At 42.7% G+C, this 21,822-nt stretch overlaps 2 pseudogenes; both read right to left on the bottom strand.

Annotated features, from left to right (window-relative positions):
* Positions 1-12,864: 12,864 nt before the first annotated feature.
* Positions 12,865-13,300, bottom strand: LOC138919306 (podoplanin pseudogene; annotated as a pseudogene).
* Positions 13,301-14,978: 1,678 nt separating this feature from the next.
* Positions 14,979-16,224, bottom strand: LOC100147384 (epithelial splicing regulatory protein 1-like; annotated as a pseudogene).
* Between the last annotated feature and the right edge of the window lie 5,598 nt (positions 16,225-21,822).

Below are 21,822 nucleotides of genomic sequence, written 5' to 3'. Positions count from 1 at the left end.
TAAAATTTAGGAAACTTCTATGACTTAAATGTACATTAATAAAATACAAGGGAATATTATTCTTTTAAAAGTGTGATCTTTTTGTGAATGACTCAAAAATACCTTACATCAAAAAATAGCAAGTAAAATAAAGTTTCTGTCTACAATTCTTGTGAGTACTAATATGAATTTGCTTTCATATTTAATATGTTAATTTCCTTGGAAAATAAAACATAATATTTGAATCCAAAATCAATCAATATTCATCTATAACAATTATTTGGTTATAGTTTATTTTTCTTTTTCATCAGACCAGCATACTTTGGAACACTTTCTGTAGTTAACACATTATAACAACCATTACTTTATTTCAAGTTGCAAAGTTATAAGTATTCTCTGTAAGAATTATTTTAAAGTAGAAGAATGCAGAGACAGTGTCAAGATGGCGGCACAGGCAGACTCTGAACTCACCTCCTCCCACGGACACAATAAATTTACAACTATTCTTGGAATAATTGCCCCTGAGAGAAAACTGAAAACTGGATAAAAAGAACCACTGCAACAAGGGACAGTGCTGACTGAGGTGGAAGAGGCAGAAATTCCTTCTGAAGAGAAAAAAAAAGTCACCTTCACAAGCCGTGGCACTTCATGGCAGGGAGCAATCCTAAAGTATAAAGCCTTCCCTGGAGGGTGGGGGACCTTAGTGCAGGGAGTGTTGCCACTATAAGCAGCTTTTGGACTCAGAACAACTGAGATGAGTGTCATAATACCTGGCTTTGCTGGCTATTAACAACAACAGGGAACACTTCCAGAGAAGCTGTTGGACATAAGGGGGAATAAAGCTTGCTCTTAAAGGGCCCATACACATTTTCACTTGTTTTGGAAAACAACCTAACATGACCAGAAAGAAAGGTACACAGTCCTTTGGTGAAAAGAGACTCACTTGATAGGCTCTAGGTGCATCTTGGTGAGAGTCGAGACCTTTCCAGGGACTGAGACATTGGCAGCAGGCATTATTGTGACCTAGACACAGATGCTGGCAGATGCCATTGGAGTTCTTCCCCTGCCCTGTTAGCCCACGGTCTGTCCCACCCCCTAGAGCACTGATTTAATCCAGCTCAGCCAGGGCAAGCAGAACACCCCAGGGACTGGCCCCACCCAAGAGCAAGCCCTCAGGCAACTTGTGAGCCTGCACAGGCTGGGTACTTGGATCCTCTGCAGCAAGGCAAGCAGGTCCACCTTTGTGGGGTAGGGCATGTGCAAGGAGCAAGTGTAGGCTGAGGGGCATGATGGAGAGTGTTGGGCCTCTGCCATGGGGCAAATGGGTCTGCTTCACTGCGTCAGGGCGTGCACAAAGGGCAGGACTCTGTTGACAAGGTGTGTGGCTGTGCAGGCAGTGGGGCTTAGCTGAAAAACACATGTGCTTCTCAAATGGCCACATAGGGGATTGGCCCCACATTCCAAAGCCTGAAACAATTGGGTGCTCTCATGCCTAGGGCCAACCCCACTCAGCTGCAATCCTGAAAGAGCTGACAATAGCTTTGCAGGCCAGAGACCTACAGCAATTGTAAGCCTCTGAGTCTATCAACCAGCCACACAGGGGGCATACTGCTATAACAGAAAAACTGCAATAGGAATGTGTTATTAGACCTTGCAGCCAACTGTGTGAGGCTCCTCACACCCAATAAAGTGACAGAAAGTCTATAGCAGCCACATGCATCTGAGAATTATGACCAGACAGCCAGAGAGACAGCATAGCCTCCCTGGGCACCTGCAGCAAGAGCAACCCTGCCACAACAGAAGGACACATGTAGCCCACACAGGAGAAACTCCTGGAACATTTGGAACTGATGACGAGAGAGAAGTGCACTGCTGGGTCTCATAAGGCAGCTCTTACATAAGGCCACCTCTCTAAGATCAAGAGACATAGCTAACCTATCTAATACACAGATATAAACACAGAGAAAGAGGCAAAGTGAGGAAACAACGGAATATATTCCAAGTAAGGGAACAGGATAAAATCAAAGAAAAAGAACTTAATGAAAGAGATATGAAAATCTACCTGACAAAGAGTTCAAACAAAAAGTCATAAGGATGCTCACTGATCTTGGGAGAAGAATGGATGAACTCAGTGAGAACTTCAACAGAGAACTGGAAATATAAAAAAGAACCAATCAGAAATGAAGAATACAATACTGGAATGAAAAATCCACCAGAGGGACTCAATAGCAGAGTAGATGATACAGAAGAATGGATCAGTGAGCTAGAAAAAAAGACGAGAGGAAATCACCCAAGCTGAATAGATAAAAGAAAAAAGGACGAGAATAGTCTAAGAGACCTCTGGGACAACATCAAGGGCATTAGCATCCATATCATAGTGTCCCAGATGGAGAAGACAGAGACAAAGGGGCAGAGAATCTATTTGAAGAAATAATAGCTGAAAACTTTCCTAACCTAAGGAAGGAAACAGACATCCAGGTACAAGAAGCACAGAGAGCACCAGACAAGAGAAACCCAAAGATACTCAAAACAAGACACATTATAAAAATGTCAAGAATTAAGATAAAGAGAGAATCCTAAAAGCCACAAGAGAGAGGTAACAAGTTATCTAAAAGGAAATCCCATAAGGCTATCAGCTGAGTTCTCAGCAGAAAGTTTACAGGCTACAAGGGAGTGGCATGATATATTTAAAGTGCTGACAGGAAAAAACCTACAGTTAAGAATACTCTACACAGCAAGGTTATCATTCAGAATGGAAGGAGAGATAAAGAGTTTCCAAGACAAGCAAAACTAAAGGAGTTTATCACCAAGAAACCAGCCTTAGAAGAAATGCTAAAGGGACTTATTTAAGTGCAAAAGAGAATAGCACAAATAGGAAAAAGAAAATTATCAAAAAAAAAGCAATAAAATCATAGTAAAGGCAAATATACAGCAAAGGTAGCAGATGAACCACCTATGAAAGTAATATGAAGGTAAAAAGACAAAAGTACTAAAATTATCTATTTCCAATAAGAGGGTAATGGATACACATGCACAAAAAAAAGAGGTTAGATATAATATCAAAAACATAAAACATGAGAGATGGGGAGTAAAAGAGTAGAGCTTTTAGCATGAGGCCAAACTAAAGAGACCATCAACTCAATATAGATTGCTATATACGTAGGTAATTATATATGAACCTCCTGGTAATCACAAACTGGAAACCTATAATAAATGCACAAAATATTACGAGAAAGGAACCCAAACATAATAGCAAAGAAAGCCATCAAACCACAAGAGAAGACAGCAAGAGAAGAAGAAAGGAACAGAGAAGAACTACTAAAACACCCAGAAAAAAGTTAAAAAATGACAGTAAGTACATTCTTATCAATAGCTACTTTAAACGTCAATGGACTAAATGCTCCAATCAAAAGGCATAGGGTGGCTGATTGGATAAAAACCAAGACCCATCAGACACACTTCAGAACCAAAGACACTCACGAACTAAAAGTGAAAGGATGGAAAAAGATACTTCATGCAACTGGCAATGAAAAAAAAGCTGGGGTAACAACATCTCTTTCAGACAAAATAAACTTTCAAACAAAAATTGTAACAAGAGACAGAGAAGGGTACTACATAATGATAAAAGAAACAATCCAACAAGAGGATATAACACTTGTAAGTATCTGTGCATCCAGCATAGCAGCACCTAAATATAGAAAGCAATTATTAACAGATGTAAAAGGAACAATCGACAGTAACACAATAATAGTAGTTGAGTTTAACCCTACATTTACACCAATGGATAGATCATGCAAACAGAAGGCCAATAAGGAAACATTGGTCTTAAACAACACATTAGGCCAGATGGACTTAGTAAACATATATAGAGCATTCCATCCAAAAACCACAGAATGCACTTTCCTTTCAAATGCACATGGAACATTCTCCAGTACAGATCACATATTAGGCCACAAAACAAGTCTCAATACATTTAAGAAGACTAAAATAATACCAAACATCTTTCCTGACCACGACAGTGTGAAACTGGAAATCAATACATTTAAGAAGACTAAAATAATACCAAACATCTTTCCTGACCACGACAGTGTGAAACTGGAAATCAACTAGAGGAAGAAAATTTAAAAAGCCACAAATATATGGAGATTAAACAAAATGCTACTGAACAACTATTAGGTCAATGAAGAAATCAAAGGACACATCAAAACATACCTTGAGACAAACGAAAATGAAAATACGACATGCCAAAATGTATGGGAAACAGCAAAAGTGGTTCTAAGAGAGAAGTTTATAGCAATACAGGCCTACCTCAACAAACAGGAAAAAATCTCAAATAAACATCTAAAAGTGCCCCTACAGACACTGGAAAGAGAAGAACAAATGAAGCCTGAAAGCAGTAGAAGGAAAGAAATAATAAAAATCAGAGCAGAAATAAATGAAATAGAGACTAAAAGACAATAGAAAAAAATCAATGAAACTAAGAGCTGGTTATGTGAAAAGATAAACATAGTTGGCAGACCTTTCTAGACTCACCAAGAAACAAAGAAGGCTCAAATAAATAAAATCAGATATGAAAGAGGAGAAATTACAATGAACACCTCCAAAATAGAAAAGGTTATAAGAGAATACTATGAAATGCCATACACCAACAAATTGGATAATCTAGTAGAAATGGAAAAATTCTCAGAATCATACAACCTTCCAAAACTGAATCAAGAACAGACAGAGAATTTGAATAGACCAATCACCAGTGAGGAGATCAAAACAGTAATTAAAAACCTCCCAAAAAATAAAAGTCCAGGACCAGATGGTTTCCTTGGTGAATTTTATCAAACATTCAGACTTAATTATCTATCCTTCTCAAACTCTTCCAAAAAGTTGAAGAAGAGAGGAAGCTTCCTAATTCATTTTATGAAGCCAACATTACCCTGATAGCAAAACCAGACAAGGACAACACAAAAAAGGAAAATTACAGGCCAATATTACTGATGAACATCAATGCAAAAATCCTCAACAAAATATTAGCAAATCAAATACAATAATACATTAAATATATCATACACCATGATCAAGTGGGATTTATTCCAGGGATGCAGGGATGGTTCAGCATCTGCAAATCAATCAATGCGACACACCACATTAACAAAATGAAGAATAAAAATCACATGATCATCTCAATAGATGCAGAGAAAGCATTTGACAAGATATAACATCCATTTATGATAAAAACTCTGAATAAAATAGGTTTAGAAGGAAAGTACTTACACATAGTAAAGGCCATATATGACAAACCCATAGCTAATAACATTCTCATTGGAGAAGAACTGAAAGCTATCCCTCTAACAAGAGGAACTAAAAAAGGATGGCCACTTTTGCCACTCTTATTTAACATAGTTTTGGAAGTCCTAGCCAGAGCAATCAGGCAAGAAAAAGAAATAAAAGGCATCCAGATTGGAAAGAAAGAAGTCAAACTGTCACTATTTGCAGTTTATATATATTTGATTTTATATACAGAAAACCCTAAACATTCCACCAAAAAATTCCAGAAATAACAAATGAATACAGTAAAGTTACAGGATACAAACTCAAGACATGAAAATCAGTTGTGTTTCTACACACTAATAATGAAGTATCAGAAAGAGAAATTAAGGCTACAATCCCATTTACAATTGCAACAAAAAGAATAAAATACCTAGGAATAAACTTAACCAAAGAAGTGAAACTTCTCTACACCAAAAACTACAAAACAATTGTTGAAAGAAATTGAAGAAGACACAAAGAAATGGAAAACTATTCCTTGCTTTTGGATTGGAAGAATTAACATAGATAAAATGTCCGTACTTCCTAAAGCAATCTACAGGTTCAATTCAATCCTTATCAAAGTTCCAATGACATTTTTCACAGAAATAGAACAAAGAATCCTAAAATTTATGTGGAAAAACAAAAGACCCCAAATAGCCAAAGGAATCCTGAGAAAAAAACAAAGCTGGATGTATCACATTCCCTGATTTCAAAATATACTACAAAACTATAATAACCAAAACAGCATGGTACTGGCACAAATACAGACACACAGATCAATGGAACAGAATCGAGGGCCCAGAAATAAACCCACACATCTATGGACAGCTAATTTTTGACACAGGAGATAAGAACATACAACGGAGAACAGAAAGTCTCTTCAATAAATGGTGTTGGGAAAACTGAACGGTCACACACAAAAGAATGAAAGTATACCATTATCTTACACCATACACAAAAATTAACTCAAAATGGATTAAAGATTTGAATCAAGACTTGAAACAATGAAACTTCTATAAGAAAACATAGGCAATGTGCTCTTCAACATCAATCTTAGCAGCATATTTTCAAGTACCATATCTGATCGGGCAAGGGAAATAATAGAAAACATAAAGAAATGGAACTTCATCAAACTAAAAAGCTTCTGCACAGCAAAGGAAACCTTTGACAAAATGAAAAGACAACCTAACAACTGGCAGAAGATATTTGCAAACCATATATCTGATTACGGGTTTATCTAAAATATATAAAGAACATGTACATCTCAACAACAAAAAAAACTATCAACCCAATAAAAAGTGGGTAGAAGATCTGAACAGACATTTCTCCAAAGATATATGGATGGCCAACAGGCACCTGAAAAGATGTTCAACAAGATGGGGCTGGCCTGATGGTGCAGTGGTTAATTTTGCACATTCTACTCTGGCGGTCCAGGGTTCATTGGTTCAGATCTTGGATGCAGGCCTACACACTTCTTGTCAAGCCATGCTGTGGCAGGCATCAACACATAAAATAGAGGAAGATGGGTGTGTATGTAAGTTCAAGGCCAATTTCCTTAGCAAAAAGAGGAAGATTGATGGCAGATGTTAGCTCAGGGCTAATCTTCTACAAAAAAAGAAAAGAAAAAAGATATTCAACATCACTAAATCACTAATTATCAGGGAAATGCAAATCAAAACTACAATGAGATATCACCTCACTACCATCAGAATGGCTATAATTAATAAGACAGGAAACAAGTGTTGCAGAGGATGTGGAGAGAAGGTAACTTTCACACACTGTTGGTGGGAGTGCAAACTGGTGCAGCCAGTACGGAAAACTGTATGGAGATTCTTCAAAAAATTAGTAGAACTACCATACAGTTTAGCTATTCCACTGATGAGTATTTATTCGAAGAACATGAAGACACAAATGCATAAAGATAGATGCACCCCTATGTTCATCGCAGTATTATTCACAATGGCCAAGACTCAGACGCAACCTAGGTGCCCAACAAGGGACAAATGGATAAAGAAGATGTGGTATGTATACACAGTGGAGTACTACTCAGCCATAGGAAATGCTGAAATCTGGCCGTTTGTGACGACATGGATGGACCTTGAGAGCTTCATGCTAAGCAAAATAACTCAGAGGGAGAAAGTCAAATACCATATGATCTCACTCATAAGTAGAAGATAAAAACAATAACAAACAAACACAGAGAGAGAGAGATTGGATTGGTGTTACCAGAGGGGAAGGGGGGAGGGAGGGAGGAGGGCAAAAGGGTGACTAGGCACATGTGTGGGGTGATGGATTGTAATTAGTCTTTGGGTGGTGAACATGATGTAATCTACACAGGAATCAAAATATAATGAGGTACACCTGAAATTTATATAATGTTATAAACCAATGTTACCGCAATAAGAAAAAAGCACCATAAAATACAAAAAGAAATAATAATGAAGTAGAAGAATGGAAAAAAATACATATTTCAGCTACCCAGAAATAATCTTTTCCTCTTCCCTACCTCTTATCCATGTTAGAAATATTGCCACATGTACATAATTACTTAGGGGGCTATCAGCATTGCCATAAAGAAACAGTACTGCATTTCAGCAATTAAAGGAATAACACTAAAGTTTCAAGAAACACAACATCTTGAATATTCTACTGGACAAACACTGTTACCCCTATGACACTAGCACACCTTTCAAATTGCCTTCTTAAAAATAAATTATTTATGGTAAATTCTACCTTCTACCTCCTGCTGAGTCTTGCTCACTCTTGACCCTAACCTTTCCATCATGGCTAACCACATAACAGGTCTTAGAGGGTGAGTATGCTCTTCCTAAAAGAGAAAACAACAAACTCGCTTTTTTTTTCTCACAATATTACTCAGAACAAAAGTCTCAAGAGTCAGCCTCAGCTTTTCCCTTCCCCTCACCCTCCACATCCAGGTCGCCATAACTCTTGTTTGTTCCATCTCCAAAGCTTCTATCAAGCAGCATATTTGTCTATACTTCCACTGCAAGCCCTCAGCCCAGGGAACGGTTGTCTCTTACCTGAATTTTGACAAGAAACTCCTTCTGAAATCCACACCCTCCCATGCCCTCCAATTCAAATTTTGCTTCCCTGCTTACAACATTCAGTGACTTCCCATTTTGCTTAGGAAATAAAAATCTAAACACATTTCCACTGCCTTTGAGGTACTGCATCTCTGCCGGCTCCCTGTCTCTCCACGCTCATCACATACTGAGTTGAACTCGTTTAGTTTTTCTTTCAATTCTTCAAGGACACCACAGCCTTAGCTGTTCAAAGACTGTTGTGCGTGTTTTTTCCTCTTCCTGGAATTTTCTCTCTTTTCTTTTCTGGGCCAGTTTTTCTCCATGGTCTAGGTCTCAGCCTACATGTCACCTGCTCCCAGAGCCATCCCTGACCATCCTTTCCACAGGAGGTCTGTCCACTCCCCTTACTCTCTATCTTGCCTACGTTTTTGTTTCCTTTAGAGCATTTATTTTAGTTATTAAATACTGTATTCTGTTATATGATTATTTTAATCGGTCTCCCAAAATAGAATGTAAGTTCCCTGAAAGCAGAGATTGTTTCTGTCTTGCTCACTCATGCTTCTCCAGAAGCCATTAAACCACCGGCACATAGGATACTTGCACTAAATAGTGTTTGAATAAGTGATTGAACAAAAGACCACTGCTATTCATTCCAGCTTTTTCCTTGCTTATATTGTAAATAGTTTTGTGGTCACAAATGTCATAATGATGTTCAACTCAAACTTCTGAGTTATAGAAATGTAAATAACTATAAATTATAGTGTAAAAGATTGGTTATACTGAGTACTGGGTTTGAGTAACATAGTTTTAGTTTATTTTCTCATGTTGTGTTTCCTAGCCATAATTTTTTTTAAATTTTCCTTTTAAAATAATTTTAGAATTACAAAAGATTTGCAAAAATAGTACAGAGCTCCCATACACCCTTATCCATTTTCTATTTCTGGATCTTAAGGAGCCAGCATTGCATTGAGTTGCCGTATCCTTTGTTCTCCAGTTTCTGACCTTCAGACAGTCTTTGTCTTTCAAACCCTTAATACTTTTGAAAAATTTTAGTCAGATGTCTTGTAAAATGTCCCTCAATTTATGTTTGTCTATGTTTCCTCAAAGTTAGACTGAAGTTTTGCATTTTTGGCAAGAATACCATAGAGATGATGTCATCTTATCAGGGGCTGTGAGGGATCGATGAGTCTTATTACTGGTGATATTAATCTCCATGACTTGCATAAGGTTATAATCCGATAATAATAATAATATTATTACTATTATTACTACTACACAAGTGGTTATTCTTCTGACTTTTGGAAGCTTTTGAGTTTGGTTCCTATGTCCTTTAGACTTGCCTCATCCATTTCTTAGAACTTTTTCACTTTCTGGTACCATAGATGTTCAAGACATATATTAAGCATATGATATATTTATACACGTATATAATTGCTGAGATATATATGTTTTTCTTGATATCAAGAGGCACCAGTATCACAGAACAGAATTTTATTCTACTTACAGAACAATCAACAGCCAAAGTAACATTGCAGCATCAGTCCCTCCAAAAGTGACCCAAGAGGAACCAGAAAGAAGATAGAACATCCTATGGGAGTGGCAGACCCATTCTGTAGGCAAGGGATGACGAGGAGCGTCCTCCACTTAAAATAGGCAAAGAGACCATTCACTGCCCCCTCCACTCCTACCTCTTCTTTTCTGAGTTGACTTAGAGACTGGATGGAAACGATCCTGAGGTTAACATTTGGCACATAAATGTATCTCTCTAAGGGGAAGATGAGCCCTTTTACAACCTAAAGATGTCACCACTGTCCAGGATTCCATCCGTTTTGAAATGTAAACGGTCTAACCTAGATGCTTATCCCAGAATACATGCATTTCCATCTTTGGGAGATAAGAGAGGGGTTACTGGATGGAATCAATTAGCTCCATCATTAGAAAAATAAATGACTGCTTATCTATACCTCATTGCATGTGAAATGTAAAATATTTAAAGGAAGTGAAAGCAAACATTCTCTTTATAGTATAACCTTTTCCACGGCTCAGGAGGCAATAACACCAAGAAATCCAGGGAAAATGTATTCTGTCAAATTTTCCTTGTATTTTTCCTGCTCCTGGACTGGAATCAAAGAGTTTTCCAAGGAGCCCTGACAACTTTTATTGAACGATAGTAGTTAGAAACCAAGACTGGGTATCAGGTGTGCTCCTTGCTCCTTGAATGTCACTTCTTCCAGGTCCTCTCAGTAGACAGAGCTAAGAAATATCTATGTATGTATACAAATATGTATATGTATACTAACCCATGTATATGTTTTCATCTGTATTTTACTTCTGTGTATCTCTCTTTCTCTCTCTACATATTTTTTTTTAAATCCACAAGTTCACATTAATTCTTCTGACCTTGATTCAACATCGCAGGGTTCCTTTTAACATTCCTCCTTCGCTTATTTGCAATTTCTTTCTCTGACAGTGAGAAATCTGGGTTAAGTTTTTTTTAATATTAACACTATTCTGAGCATAATGATTTTTAGCTACAAAACGTCCATAATTCCTAGTTTAAAAAACTAAGAAAAAGATAACAAGCACCTATACTTATCAATTTTCCCAATTAAAGGCTAATCTACTCAAGATAGTCATGATATTTAATTTGAGTTTTAAATCATTAGTAATTACTTTTGGATAGCAATTTTCTTGACACAAGCAAGGAATATATATATATACATGTATATACAAATATATATATATATATATATATATCTGTTTTATTTTAAAACATATCTACACTGCATTGAGTATCAACACAGTTGTGATCAAGAAACCCACAATCCTGCTGTAGCAGGCAGTGGGTCCAGTGTATGACTTAGAGTAGACTGTTATTTTTTCACATTGAGGGAAAACAGAAAGGATAGAAGAAAGACATGGAGATTATTCCTAATCCCTTTTCCAGAATCTGAGTGATAAAACAAGTTGGAAGGATATTTAAGCTCATAAAGCTCTTCTAAACTCTCTTCTCTCAACCAGTTGATGTTAAAATATGGAACCTGGCCTGGTAGACCAACTGGATTTGGGCAAGACAAAGGCACACTGTTTAAAATAGCATCCACACGTTACTGCAAAAAGTGGGAGGAACAGGCTATGATTTCTGACTGATAGTTTGCTTTTTCCTGTTTTATGAATTTATACAAGTTTAGAGGATTCGATCAGAATTACACAACCCCAATCATAACAGAGTGGCTGCTGAGTATAAAAATTTTTTGTTTATGAAAAAGAATTCAATTGATCTATGGGAAGAAATGAACTAAGTTGTTTGGTGTCAATACAGAATGGCAGCTTGGGCTTCTTTATTCCAATCTTTTCAATTATTACCCCATAGAAATATGTGGTATATCATGAAGACTGAGAATATCTTTTATTTTTACGTCAAGCCTTTAAATCCAGCTACTTCTTTAAAATTAGTATTTTACAAGATTATTTTTGTGTCCCTATCTTTCCTCTGAAGCAGAAAGTAAATATTAGAAAACTGGCAGGTTCTATTTCCCATTCCAGAGGCACACACAGGGTTTCTTTCTGTTTGGGGACCACCTTGGTTCTTGGTTTCTGGAACAGTCAATCCTCCAGCACCGCTTGGTGTCCAGCAGCGTCCTCATCATAAAGGGTTGAGATCTCCATATTACAGAACAAAGCAGCCAATCTGAAGGACTTGTGTCCTGGAAAGAGAGAAGGCTGCCTCCTTAGCTCTGACTCCCATCCTCAGGGAAGTGAAGGGGCAGGTACGAGCAAAGCTTCGCATCATCAAGTCATCACTGGAGAAGGCGGTAAAGCCCGTCGGCCTTGTTGTGAGAAACAAAATGCCTTCTTTGAAGTCTAGGATTCCTGTTTATGTTCTAACATGGATCCCTTTGAAATGATTAGTAGATTAATATTAATGATAAACGAACGGACCGGTGAAAGGCAGTTGCTCATTACATATGATCCAAGTTTAGATTTTCTACTTGATTATTCACATCAAATTAGGCTTTAAAAATAGACCAAACTAGACTGGAAGGTGTACACTTCAACAGCTCAGAAATTGCAGAAAGCTCTGCTCCTCACATAGCACTAGATACAAGTACTCCATTGGATAAATATTTCCAGCTTCCTCTGTGTTTTAACAATAACAGAGAATGAAGACACGATCACAGTTTCTAACCTTGATTGAATTATATAGTCTATCTTAGTTACAAATCAGTTTATGTAGTTCTGCTCCATTTTCTATGCCTTTTGTCTTTTAAATCATCTCTTAAAAAGTTTATATTTAAAAAAATTTTCAAAAGACAAATGCTTAGAGGAGCAAGTCTTGTGAATTATCTTTCCTTCAGTTACTCTTGGCAAGCAGAGGGATCATCGTGGATTTCAAGTGGGGTGGCAAAGGATTTCCATGGGTCATCTTCTCACAGATGCTCAGGGATGGGCAAGCTGGGAACTCTCTTTTTTAAACAAGTTGGCAGAAGGGCACAATTCTTCAGCTTTCTGGGCTGAATACCTCCCTGATCAACCTTTTTCACATAACCACAATGATGACTCTACTAATGAATCCAATGGCTAGTAAGACCCCCAACTCTGATTCTAACCAAGGTCACTGTCACCAAGCCATTGTCCTCAACTGTTGTCTGTGTCTCTTCACCCACTTTCTCCATGGAGTGACTAGCTACCACATTTGGGGTATGGTGATCTGGGTTTCCTCTTGGGCATGGACTGTGTTGCCTGGAGTTGGCAGAACCTCTGTGTGGATGTCTGTTATACTCTCTGTATTTGTTGGCACAAGAGCTGTCAAGCCAGCAGACTCATAGGGCTCTTCACTGTCACTGGGGTCACCATGCATCTGCCACACCTGGAGCCTTGAAGTCATCTTCTGCTTAAACTGTGCTGGCTCCTTCCGCCAAGACCCAGAGCAATGTTCTTCCTAAAATGAAGGTCAGAACTGGCCCCTTCCACATCTTCTTAGTTGACCTGTTCTCTTTAGGGCTGAGCAGCTAGCTTCTGTGCTGGGGAAGATAAAAAGCCCTGCAGCCACAGGCTTTTACCTGATGGATTGCGGGATTGGGGACTGGAACCCAGGAGCAAAAGCGCAGTGCGGGAGGGGTCCCGAAGCTCCCTTCCTCTGCAGCAGCTGGAGGAGCCAATTTTGCAGTTGGGAACTTTCGGAGAGGAGTCGCATTTCTCCCTCCTGACCAGGGCGGGAGTGGACAGCTGTAAAGGGTCTCAGTCTGGGGCTCACCAGGCCTGCCCTCTGGCTCTGTCTGGCCAGAGTGAAAACGATGAGCTCAGACCAGGTTTACAGTTGTGTGGCTGCAGCTGGGGTTGCTTACAGGACATGCGGAGGGCCCTGAGCCCTAGCAAAACTGGCTTTCATTCTGTTCCCCAGCAGGAGGGAAAGGGGGCTCACGCAATAAGCAGTTTATTTTTAAAAAAATTTTGTTTTATTTATTCTTCTTTTTAACAGTAAAGCACAAGCCTAGGTTTTTCACAAGAAACAAACATTTCCTTGTGTGGTCAGTAATTTTAGAACCAAGTATGGGATTGTTCTTGTAAATATTGAACTTGATGGCTTAAAAAAAAGGGCCCGTCCTCATCTGGATAGGCCAAAGGCAGCTCACGCTGGTAAATTGCACTCTTGTCCAGGGGACCACAGCAGGTGGGCTCCAGGGTGTGGCCTGAGAGAGCTAGGAGGGAGCTGGGCAGACTCAGTGGCTTTGGCAGTTTGGGAAAAAAGAGTGAGCTCAAAACCCACCTCTCCTGACTTCAGATGCAGCCCTGTGATGCTGGGGCCCACGAATGGACATGCACGGACATCCACATGCCATTTCTGGCTTGAAAATGGAGAAGGCCGCACGAAAGGACCAGAGAGTGGTCTCTGGGAACTGAGAATGACCTTCCACCGACAGGCAGCAAGAAAATGGGGACCTCAATCCTACAACCACACAGAACTGAATTCTGCCAACAACATAAATAAGGCTGAAAGTAAATTCTTCCCCAGAAACTCCAGATAAGAGCCTAGCCTGGCCAACATTTTGATTTTGACCTCGTGGCACCCTACACAGAGAACACAGTCAAGCCCACATGGCTTCTGACCTACAGAACTATGAACTAATTAATGGTGTTCTTTAAGCCACTAGATTGGTGGTAATTTGTTAGGTGGCAATTGAAAACTAATACAGACATCCTGGCACTGCCTCTTGGCACCAGAGCCATGGCTTCATCTAAGAAAACCTCCACAACCTAGAATTTTGGCTCAACCAGATAAATCATGTGGTAGGGGAGGAAGCAAAGATTAGGTGTAGAGTACCAAAAAGGGACTCACATTACCCTGGTGTGTAATAATAAGAAACATATATTTTAGTCTCTGTCCCCAGTTGCTGACACAGAACTCCTAAAACCCCCTGTAGATAGGGGTGCCAGGAGAATCTCCAGTTCTAGCATTTAGTCTTTGATCCCAGTTGCTGACACAGACCTTTGTAATTTCCTAAACAACAGAAGCATATGACACTGAACTCCTAATGCCCCTGGAATTCCCTCAGGTGTCTTTTGTTCTAATGAGGTGACTCGTGGTGGGCCCCTGGATGGGGGCAGGTCATCAGAAAGACCATGACGTGATTAGAACTTTCAACCCCATCCCTAAATGGAGTTATGATTCAATACCACGTGAACCTCGTGGGTTCGACTATGTGGAAAACACCCCAGAAAGTTGACAATGTCCTCAATTGTGGCTGCATGGGGAAGACCTCGAAGGCATACACCATCTCTAACATTTGTAGGAGTACAAACTGCTGAGGTAACATTGGAATAAAGGGAAGGGGTGGAAGAGGAATGAGCGGGGAGGAGGAGAATGGATTCAGCACTTGCCAAGCTTCATTGGCTTGGCCACCACTTCATTGGCTGTGGCTCTGGCAGAGAGCTCCCACATGCGGACAATGACTTGATTTTCCTTGGAGGGAAGTTGGGATCCCTCACTGGATGTACCACCAGCAATTTTAAGAAGATCTTCACCTGTTGCTTTGTAAACCTGAATGCACTGATCTCCACGTGACGTCTGTGCCTCTGTAGTGTCAATCTCTGCGCTTCTCACTTACAAACAGAACCAGAGCTTCTCTAGCTTTCCACCCTGGGCATTCAGACAAAGCGCTGCGCCTCCCCTGGCACTACTGAATACTTTGAAGAACTTCAGAATCTATGGGAAGACTGCCATGTCAACCTCCAGCCCTGACTACGGTGTTGTTAGCAATACGTTCCATCTTGCAGCAAGTGCCACTTTCCCATTTGTAATGTAATCTCTCTGGATCTGAAAACCTGTGATTATAAGGCTCTGAAATCATTGCCAAAATTATATTCCCCGTATCTTCAACTGGAAAGGCTCCATACCAGGAGACTGAACTATTCTTCTCAAAATTTAACACTGTCATTGCTGCAACACCCAGTTTATCAGGTGAACAAGGACAACACTTTTCGAAGATCAAAACATGAATAGAAGCATTCAGGCAATAAGTTCTTGGAAGCCTCAGGATGCACGATGTGACGTGAAGCCGACGAGCAGCAAAGAGAGAGAAGGAGGCCACCAGCCAATGTTCAGTCCGTTGCTCACTGTCTGACGGGTTAGACCATCGTAGGGCTTGGTCCACTGCGGCGCGGAGGACAGGGTTGTGGCGTCGATTTTAGTTTCTTTACAATCCCCCATCAGTTCTGACTCATCCAGTCTAAACAGTACTTCGTGCATCTGTCCCACCTTCTTGTGGGGCAGAGCCACGACTTTCCATAAGAGCACGATCAGCTCCTTCTCATTGGAGCCCAGCTTGACCCCAGTGGATCCAGCAGGGATCCCAAAAAGCCCTACCGAGTAATCCAGAGACGCCGGCATGACGATAGGTGGGGACAGAAGAGGGGTCGGGAGGCGGTGACGGGGTGGAAATGAGAACGAAAGAACCTGTGCTGAAACCTCTTCTAGGAGAGAAAAAAAGCGGCCTGGCCTCTCCACCGCCGCCCCTACTGAAAGAGCGGTAACCGCCCCCCTCCCCCATCCCCGGTCCACGCCCGAGCCGCGCGCCACCCCCAGGCTGGGGAGCGATGCGGCCGGGCCCAGGGACCCCGGGCTCCGCCAGCAGCCCCGCTCCGCAGCCAGGGGTCGCGGGGCCCGCTGGGCCGACGAGCCCGCCCGACCTCGGCCCGCGCCGCCGGCGTGGCCGGGCCAGGAAGGTCCCCCGCTGCCTGGACGGCCCTCGGGACTCTGGCGGCGCCTGTGGCGATGCCCGTGGACCTGGGGCCCTAGGCGAGCTGAGAGCCAGGACAGCCTGCGCGCCCGGAACAGCACGAGGAGACAGGCCGGGCGACGGCGCCTGCCAGGCCCGCCAGGAGCGTCCCGGGGTGGCCCAGGACGGCAGCGCCGATCCCGGCGGTTGGCCCCCGCGGGCCGAGGAGGGGCCGCTGCCCGCGTCAGTCAGTCCGTCCGTCCGTCTGTCCGTCCCTCGGCTAGACCCTGCCCGCGGCCCGCCCCGCCCACTCGGAGGACACCCGCTGCCCGACGCCCTCGTCCCCTCCTCCGTCCCCGGGCCGCCCCGCCGCTCTAAAAGCCTCCCCACCCCCCGGGGACCGGTGCCAGCACCCAAACCGGCTGAGGGGCACCGGGCCAGACGGCCACTCGGCGTCCAGAGAGAGCCCAGGGACAAGGGCGGCCGCGCGCTCCTGTCCAAAACGTCTTCAGTCCCCAGGACGGCCCCTCGAGGCCCATGGGGGTCAGCCGGCAGCCCCACCGTCTCCTCCCGGGGGCACCTGGCCCGGCCTCCCCGCTCTGGGCCGCGCCCGCGTGGACGCGGAGTCTTACCGCGGTGCGCGCTCGGCCAAGGGCAGAGGGCTTGCGGGCCCCGGGCTGCGCCGGCTGCCAGCAGCCGGGCGACCGTGGCCTCCAGGTAACCCTGACCCTCACCTTCCATTCAGGGGCGAGGCGCGAGGGGGAGGAGTGGTCCAGGGAGACACACGCCCCGCAGCGGACCCTGAGAGGTTGCAGCGCGGTGACCCAGGGCGGCGGGGCCTTCCCGCCTGAGCCCGACGCCCACCCACAGCCCCGGGATTGTCTCGTGTCAGAAGGAAACCAGGTCCTCCGCTCCAAGAACAGCCAGAATAATGCCCCCCTCCCCCCTTCCCCCAAATGTCCGCATGTGAATATGTTAGCCTACATGGGAAAAGGGACTTTGAAGATGTGAGTGAGGTTAAGGACCTTGCCATGGGGAGATTATCCTGGATGTTAAAATGGGCCCCATGTAATAAAAATGGAGAAACTTTTCTGGTGTAGTCAGCCAGAGAGAAATGCGACACCACGGAGGAAAGTCGGAGTTCCTGGCTGCCAAGGATTCTCCCGAGAGCCTTCAGAAAGGTGCCCAGGCCTGCCAACACTGTGACTTTAGCTCAGTGACACCCAGGTCACACTTTCACGTAGGGAACTGGAAGATTATAAATTTTAGTTGTTTTAAACTGCTAAGTTTGTGGTAATTTATTACAGCAGCAATAGATATTGTAGGAGAGGAAGACATTACCCACTCTAGGTCCTCCTGGAGGGGCTCCAAATTAAATTCATGTGAGACAGAATAACAGGAGAAAATCAAATAAAGCTTTATAACATGTAGACCTGGGAGAAACTCAGGCAAACTGAGCAACTTGCCAAAATGGCAGGTGTTCTCATCTTAAATACCATCTTCAGCCAAAGACGAAGGAGCATTTTGGTTGGGGTTATTGGTTTGGGGCTTCAAAGGAGAGGAAGGAAGTTCACATGGACATGGAAAAGCAAATGATAAGCGTGGGCTTAACAAGGATCCTCAACTATATCTATACCCAGAGTTATCTATGGTGATGGCCTGCCCCTGGGACAGGCGTTTATTTTAAATTTCTTTTACACAGTTAGGGGGAAGGTCAAAGTTTCTTTCAGAGCCTTTTGTTCTTAAAAATAATCAAGGCAAGACAAAGAGACACATTTTGGGAAGGCCAGTTCTGATCTCCCATAATATAGTTGAGTCATGGTCATTAAGGCCTGGAGCATGATTGAATTTGAGAGCTAATGCAACGTCTGTAGTTGAGGAACAAAGAACTGTGCTTTATCTGTGTTGGAAAGCGAAAGTGTGTGAATAACATTGCACAGAAAAGGGGAAGACATAGCATGTCTTCAAAACAGATCTGTCATTTAAAACAAGAGCTAGAATGTCTATAACTTTATTTTGGAGTTAGAAAACATTAGATTCTGTACCGATCAGTATTCTAGGTACGATAACAAACTGAACCAAAAATTGTGTTTATGTGTGTGTATGTGACTCCTTTTTGTTCTACGTAGTGACAGATGTGATGGAAAACCTAAGCTGGGAATGGGTTTCAGGAATGATTTACCGTTAAATGGGATGGAAGCAGGATGGATTATGACTTGGCAGGCCAACACCCTTCCTGCAGTAACTAGAAAAGAAAAGAATAAATTCCAAAAAAAAAATGTGTTTTTATAGATATCAGAGACCAATGGAAGCAGCAAGCACCAGATGCACTAAGATTCCAGGGAGAGGAAAGCCCTTTGAAATGAGTTAATGATTGCCGGCTATTTTATTCCCTGTGGGAATTTGCCAGCTCTTGGCACAAGTTGTGTTTCTATTGGCCCTAGCAGACAGATTTTATAGGGGAATAAAGAAAAAGCAGAGATTCTAACCATTTGATGGTGCTGGCCTCACAGACTGGAAACTAGATGTTCTGGTTATGCCTTTCTCTGAAAGAAATCACTTCAAAATGTAGGCTTAAGCTTAGACTTAAAACAAACACAATCGCTTTATTTTCTCCTATAGTTTCTGTGGGACAAGAATTCTGGAAAGTGTCAGCTGGGTGATTCTGATCAGAGTCTCTCACGTGGTTGCAGTTAGATGTGACGGGAGGAATGGAAGAGCTGAGGGCTGGATGGCTCTCTCTCTCTCCCCCTCTCTCCGTGTGGTCCCAGAGCTTCTCCATGTAATCTCCATGGACTAGTTTGGGCTTCCTCACAGCTTCGTAGCCTCAGGACAGTTGAACTGTTACCATGGCAGCTGAAGGCTGTAAGAGTGAAAGAAGTCCAGCAAGAAAGGCAGAAGCTGAATCACTTTTCGTGAGCTAGCCTTGGAAGTCACATTGTGTCGCTTCCATCAAACTCTATTGGTTGAAACAAAATCCTACCCAATTTCAAGGGGAGGGGATCTAGATCCCAACCCTCAGTGGAAAGAATGTCAAAGTCGCATTATGTGAAGAACATGTAGCGTGGGAGATATTGTCGTGGCCACTTTGGGAAGTAGAATCTCCCACACTGCTGTCTGCCCCCGACCCAGAGACAGGTGACTTCAATATGAAGCATTTTCTGAGTTCTGTGTTAGTGGAGAAGGGTCAGGGACTAGCCCAGAAAGGTGGAGTGAGTTCCCCGGTAGTCTCATAGCACTTTGGAAACAAGGCCAGCCCAGTGGCGCAGCGGTTATGTGCGCACGTTCCGCTTCGGGGGTTCGCCGGTTCAGATCCCCGGTTCGGACATGGCACCGCTTGGCATGCCATGCCTTGGTAGGCGTCCCACATATAAAGTAGAGGAAGATGGGCACAGATGTTAGCTCATGGCCAGTCTTCCTCAGCAAAAAGAGGAGGACTGGCAGCAGATGCTAGCTCAGGGCTAATCTGCCTCAAAAAAAAAAGAAAAAAAAAAATTTCTGGAGGGTAGAACTCTTGGGGTGAGGAAAGAGAACTTCCAGGCTCAGTTAAAACCTGGAAGGAGCCTATCTTAGTTTGCCTGGGCTGTTGTAACAAAGTACCACAGACTGAGTGGCTTATAAACAACTGACGTTTATTTCTCAGAGTCTGGAGGCTGGAAGCCCTGGATCAGGGCGCTGGCGTGGTCAGGTTCTGGTGAATGCCCTCTTCCAGGTTGCAGGCTGCCAACTTCTCACTGTATCTTCACATGGTGGAGGGGTGAGTAAACTCTTTCTGGTCTCTTTTATAAAGACATTAATCCTGTTCATTCAGGGCACACCATCGTGATGTAATCTCTTCCCAAAGACCCCACCTCCTAATGCCATCACCTTGGGCATTAGGTTTTGAGCAGATCAATGTTGTCTGGGTTACAAACATTCAGACATAGCAGAAGCCGTCTGTGCAACTGGGGTGAAGCAGAAGTGCTCTGAGTCTAACAGTACCTGTACCTGCCACAACCCAGCTCAATCTCCTATTTTATTGAGCTGATTGGCCCCTCACCCTCTCTGCCCAACAGAACGAAGCGTAGGCCCTTGCTCAGGGAAGATGTCATTGGATCCCTACAGCCAATTCTGTACACTGTGCTTGTTGCTTCTATACCTGAATATATAGTTGGAATCAATGTGTTAAATGCTGCTACTTCTTTTTCCTATAAGTATCAGAGGGGATCCCCCTAAAGGGAGAAAGCCACATGTAGAGAAGTGTTAGGAACGTTGGGGTCCCACCACCCTGATAATCCTTTGAGCTATGAGTCTCTGTGACTAATGATTTTGACAATTCAACCTCTGGCAATGGGAAACAGCTTCCTCCTTGGGGATTTGGACTCATTATCTCCCTGGCGTGGCTACCAGACACAGTTATTTTCAAAAGCAGCTATTAGCTTATTATTAAACTCTTGTATAAACTGAACAGATGAACCGTGGACATTTTCTGAAGGCTGAGCCAGATATTCCTGTTTTGGGTGGATCAACTCAGGCTCAATGATTAACAAAGACGATAGGGCCCAGAAACCTAGCTAGTCAAGTGGAAAAGTTATATTCAAGAATATAGTCGACTTGGCCCTGGAGGCTCCTTGGTTTTATGTAAAAAGTGGCAATTATCTCATTAGGGAAAACTTCTTCCCTCCCTCCACTGACTGAAGCAAAACTGCTGGCTCAGTAGGGCCCTCCATTCACAGAGCTCCTTCAGGTACCTGGCCTGGCTCACTGAGGTTTTGGGTGGGGTGAAACCTCATGGCGTCCACCAGGCTGCTGCCGCTGTTCAATCTCAGCATCAGCTCTGCAGAGCTGACAGTAACATGGTCTCTCTGTTTAGTGGGCTGAACCCAAAGCTGTTCTCATTTATCTGGCCAATACCACATAAATGGTACTTGATTAACCTTGTTATGTGTTCACTGACTCTTGAGCTGTTGCCCGAAATGTTGGGTTCTTGTTAGGCCTCCCACTTGGAACACTGTGGACTAGTAGATTAAAGACACCCTCTTGGGAGGTGCATGTGGTAGAAACAAACCATTGCTACTAATCCAACTCTCTAGATCATTAACTTAGATGCTCACAGTGAGGGCCCCTTATCTGAAGAGACCAAATGGAGTCAAGCTTCTGATACAAGAGATTTCAATACCTAGACTGTCCACACTACTGCCTGTATTCATAATTACGTCGGACTTGAAGACAGAACCACTATCCTAGACTGGGCACAAAGTAAACAAATCGAAGTTTCTGATGCAGAGGCCAACACTATG

This window comes from Equus caballus, chromosome 20 (genome assembly GCF_041296265.1).
Source record: "Equus caballus isolate H_3958 breed thoroughbred chromosome 20, TB-T2T, whole genome shotgun sequence".
In the NCBI taxonomy this organism is placed as follows: Eukaryota; Metazoa; Chordata; class Mammalia; order Perissodactyla; family Equidae; genus Equus; species Equus caballus.
The sequence above is the reverse complement of the archived record's forward strand: the minus strand, read 5'-3'. Positions and strand labels throughout refer to the sequence as shown.